A 5,678-nucleotide genomic window follows, 5' to 3' on the forward strand; every position below is an offset into this window, starting at 1 on the left:
GGTTGATGGGGGGTGGGAGGGAGGGGAGGGTGGGTGATGGGTATTGAGGAGGGCACCTTTTGGGATGAGCACTGGGTGTTGTATGGAAAGCAATTTGACAATAAACTTCATATATTGATAAAAGGAAAAAAAATTTAAAAATTAAAAAAAAAAAGAAGACTTGTGTATGCACACTAATAGTAATGGTAGTCCTCTGAGTTCTTTTTAAGTTGTATTGTTAACATTTTTGAGAGAGAGACAGACAGAACATGAGCAGGAGAGGGGCAGAGAGAGAGGAAGACACAGAATCCTAAGCAGGCTCCAGGCTCTGACCTGTCAGCAGAGAGCCTGACATGGGGCTCAGACTCATGTACCATGAGATCATGACCTGAGCCAGAGTCAAACACTTAACTGACTGAGCCACTCACGTGCTTGAGAGTTCTTTTTAACTCCATGTTTAACAGAAGTAGTTGACCTGCAACAACATCAGACAAGGAGAAAATACATATCTCATATATTATGTTGTCCAGTAGAAGATGTTAATATTTGTTTCAAAAAAAGTTTTTAAATGTTATTGCATAGTCTTGACTATATACCTTCCTACATTTGTGAAGTGCTTATTGATAAAGATAAATTTGTGCCAGTGTATATGAACCATCATCCAACCGATGGACATGCCTGTTTAGTAATGAAAAAGAACAACAGGAACAAAAGGGAGAAGAAGTTTCAAAAGGTACCAAACAGAAGATACCAGAAACCGTGCATGAAGAGAAGTAGTAAAGTAAATGTGGTTGTGTCTTACAGGGTGGTGGTAAATAAAACTTAAGGATACATGAATTTATCTTCATGTTCACTTATAAATGTCAACATATATAGTATCCAAAATACATAAAGAACTGACATAACACCCTCCCCCCCCAAAAAAAAATAATCCAATTAAAGTGGAAAAAAGACATCCAGATGGCCAACAGACACATGAAAAGATGCTCAACATCACTCCTTAATCAGGGAAATGCAAATGAAAACCACAGTGAGATAGCACCTCACACCTGTCAGAATGGCTAAAATTAAAGACACAAAAGAACAAATGTTGACAAGGACGTGGAGAAAAAGGAAAACTTGTACACTATTGTTAGGAATGCAAACTTGTACAGCTACTGTAGAAGACCATATGGAGTTTCTTCAAAAAAGTAAAAATAGGAGGGCACCTTTTGGGATGAGCACTGGGTGTTGTATGGAAACCAGTTTGACAATAAATTTCGTATATTGAAAAAAAAAAAAAGTAAAAATATGTTACTGTGTGATCCAGTAATCGCATTCCTGGGTATTTACCTAAAAATTACAAAAAAACACTAATTCAAAGGGGTACATACACCCCTATGTTTATTTCAACATTACTCACAATAGCCAAACTATGGAAGCAATCTAAGTGTCCATGGGTAGACAAAGGGGTAAAGAAGATGTTTATATGGGCGTGCGCACACAGACACACAGGAATATTATTCAACCATTAAAAGAATGAAATCTTTCCATTTGCAACAACATGGATGGATCTAGAGAGTATAATGCTAGGTGAAAGAAGTCAGAGAAACACGAATACCATTGATTGCACTCATATTTAACAAAACAAAGGAGAAAACCAAAAACACTCTCTTAATAGAGAACAGATGGTTACCAAAGGGGGGGGAGGGGTGTTGAGGAGGAGGTGGAGGATATAGGTGAAGAGGATTAGGAGTACCCAGATCTTGATGAGCCCTGAATAATATATGTAAGTGTTGAATTAATGTGTTCTACACCTGAAACGAATATAACACTGCATATTAACTAGCCTAGAATTAAAATTAAAACAAACAGGGGCACCTGTATGTCTTAGTCAGTTACACAGCCAACTTTGGGTTTTGGCTCAGGTCGTGATCTCGTGGTTTCCTATGTTCGAGCCCTGCAGCTGGCTCTGTCCTGCTTGGGATTCTCTCCTTCTCTGCCCCTCACCTGCTCATGTGGTCTCTAATAAACTTAAAAACATTTTAAATGAAAAAATGTCAGCACACACTGTAGCCTGTAGAGCTACAAAAGCCCAAATTCTGAGGGACTTAAAAATTGAAAAGAAAGGGCTTTAAATTCTAGTTAGTTAATATATTGAGAACAATTGATTTCAGGTGTAGAATTCAGTGATTCATCACTTATATATAACACCCAGTGCTCATCACAAGAAGTGCCCTCCTTAGTGCCCACCTTCTCTCCAGCAACCCTCAGTTTTTTTTCTCTATAGTGGAGTCTGTTTATGGTTTGCCTCTCTTTTTTTGTCCCCTATGTTCATCTGTTTTGTTTCTTAAATTCCACATGAGTGAAATCACATGGTATTGGTCTTTCTCTGACTTATTTCGTTTGGAGCTTTCTTAAAACAGAACTTCCTGAGGCATCAAAATAATATTTTCTCATTTTCAGAAACAACATTGCTTTATATGGACAATTACAGATAGTACTTATTTTTAATATGTCCTAGGCACTCTGCTAAACATTTCAGGGATCGGCCCTATTTAGTCCTTACAATAGTTCTATCAGGAAAGGACTGGTATTATCCCCATTCCAGTCAAGAAAACTCAGTTTCAGAAAGATTAATTTGTGCAGGATCAAACAGCTAGGAAGACAGATCCAGATATTAGACCCAGTTCTGTGTTAACCTCTATTATAAAATGCAGTGTTGATAACCCAGTAGAAAATAAGCAAAGAATATATGGAATATTGCTTTCTATGATGACTTAATTGACTTTGGAAAGGATTCCTGATGAGGGAGCAGGAGTCCCGTTGAGGACACAGCACCGGCTGGAACACCACCCCTCCCCAGGTGGGATATTCCTAGGACACTACTGGCCAGCCAAAACAAGAAAGGACAAAAAGCAAATGGTTAAACTGGTTAGAGTCTCCACCAGTTCACAAGAAAAAGGCGATCCCATCAATGGCCTGAAGAACAGGAACTCCCTATTATCTTAATGCTAAATGCTTTGCTAGAGGGAAAAACAACCTTAGTTTGACTATAGCTGGGCCTCCAGTATGTCTTCAGCATGTGAAAGTCTCTTTGGAAACTCTCTCTTGACTTTAACTCAATAAACCCTTCACTACCCATACTTGGCAATGCAGCTCTTCCTGCCCATGGGCCCTGTCCCCATGCTTCAATAAAATCACCTTTTCCACCAAAGATGTCTTCAAGAATTCCTTCTTGGCCTTAAGCTCCAAACCCCATGAAACCCCCCATCGCCCCCAAACTTCATCAATCCAAACGTCTAAGACTAGGTTGACAATAGAGGGTACATAATTTTTTATGCCACAGTGTGATTTTGGGATTTACCAAAAGTGTAAATCGCATACTTTCCAATTCTAAAAACAAACAAACAAAAAAACCCAAAACAAGAAGCAGTCTTTCCACATTTTGAAGATGTATTAACTGTAATTCTGCCTAGATTATATCTGAAATTCTTTGGGACAGTTACATTCTTGCCCTTTAAATGACAATTAGTTGCCATGAGTGCTGGTAGCAAAATGTAGAACACTCAAAAGAAATACAGCGTCTTTGAAAATAGCAAAGGGTGATCGCCAGCTGTTTTTAACCATTGACAATTGCTTTGCAGCAATATTTATATCAAGTCAAGAATCTGTAAAAGATATGGACGTTGAACATAGGTTTACTTGAAGTAGATGTTCCCCTAAAAAAGTTATAGGTATTTGGAAATGTGACATTAATCTGTAGTGCTTTTGGTTGGAGAAAATTTTAGTGTGAATCCAGTTACAAGACCAAGTTATACTTTGTACGAGTAATTACGAAGCAGTGGGACATCGAATTAAAGACTTCCACTGGGAGGAAATAATGCGAGCCTCAAATGAGGAGTTACTTTCAGGGATAGACTGAAGAGTAAGGCACACATAGAGGTTAATTTGAACAGTAATATTCCTTCGAAGGTATGAAGAAAATGAATTTTTTTTTTCAAGGGTAGAGCTGGAAAAAGAAATAGTTGTTGGACAATGACAGAATCTAAGGGAAGACTGTGGGGCGGGGGTGGAGATCTCTAATCTATTTCATAAAATATCTGTTCTAAATGTTCATTCTGCTGGCTAATTATTATGTGTCAACTTGACTGGGCCATGGAGTGCTAACATATTTCATCAAATATTATACTGGATGGTTCTAGGAGGGTGCTTCTAGGTAAGATTCGCATGTAAATTGATAGACTGAGTAAAGCAGATCTTCCCCTAAAATGTGGGTGGACCTGATCCAATCAACTGAAAGACTGAATAAAACAGAATGCCTACCCTCCCTCAAGTATACATTCTCCTGCCTGGTAGCCTTTATCAGTTAGATCTTCCTTGTTTGATAGCAACCTTCAGACCCTCAGACTTGAAGTGGGATATCAACCCTACAGACTTTGGACTTGCCAGCTTCCATAATAGCATGAGCCAATTCCTTATACCTTGAAAGAGAGAGCAATAACCTATTGGTTCTGTTTTTCTCAAGAATCATGATTAATAGTCATCCTTTATGAAAGACTAAGTTTGTTTAAGTTTTAAATATGGTCTGTCCCACGTGCAAAAGATAAATCTTTCTCCTAAGCGACTATAAGGAACTGGTAGAAAAGGTATTACAATAGATTTGTATTGGGATAACATGTCGATAGGTAAAGAAAATACCGGAGAAAGTTTTAGAAAGTGCTTGGGGTTGGCGGCACCTGGGTGACCCAGTCGGTTGAGCATTGGGGTATTGGACTCTGATTTCAGCTCAGGTCATAATCTCCTTGGTTCCTGAGATGGAGCCCACGTCAGTGCACTGGCAGTGTGGAGCCTGCTTGGGATGTGCCCTACTCATTCTCCTTCTCCGTCACTCTCCTTCCCTCTCTCTTTCTCCCTCTCTCACTCTTCTACAAAATAAACTTAAAAAAAAAAAAAGTGCTTGAGGTGTAAGAGTTAGGAAAGGCATAGGGTTGCAAGTTTATAGATGTGAAGGATCATTTCATTTTGGTTTGCAATAATAAATTCGTATCAGTTACCTACTGCATCATAACAAATCACCCCAGAATTTAGCGACACAAAACATTATGGATTATTTATTCTACTCACACGCAATTTGAGCAGGACTCAGTGAGATCAGTTCTTTGCTTCTCCACAGAGCATGTTTGTGGACCACAGGATCTACTTCCAAAGTAACTTGCTCATGCACCAGCAAATTAATGCCAATTGACAGCTGAGAGCTTGGTTTTCTCTTATATGGGCCTCTCCACGGGCTGCTGCGTGGGTTTCCTCTTACAGCACAGTGGCTGGATCCCAGGGGCAATCACAAAACACAGGAAATGGAATCCACCAGTATTTAAACCCTGGCTCCAGAAACTAGCATAGAATCACTTCAACCATATACTTGCTGGTCAAGCTGTCAAAGAACCTGAATTTAAGGAAAAAAAAAAACATAAACTTCTGTTTCAACTGGAGGAATGTAAAAGCATTTGGAGTCATGCTTTTAAACTGCCACAGTATGCCCTCTGGCCACAAATTACTTACATTCCCTCCACATGTGAAATACGTTTACTCCTTCAAGACTTTAAACTGCCTTATCCCATTACAAAATTGGTCTCAGGCTCAGAGCCCTGAGTTTCATCAGCTAAAGCAGGCCCACGTGCAGGTAAGCCTCCTTGGGCTGGATCCTTGGCTCCAGCTCC

The sequence above is a fragment of the Herpailurus yagouaroundi genome, unplaced genomic scaffold, assembly GCF_014898765.1.
Source record: "Herpailurus yagouaroundi ecotype Mexico unplaced genomic scaffold, PumYag 28, whole genome shotgun sequence".
Classification (NCBI taxonomy): domain Eukaryota; kingdom Metazoa; phylum Chordata; class Mammalia; order Carnivora; family Felidae; genus Herpailurus; species Herpailurus yagouaroundi.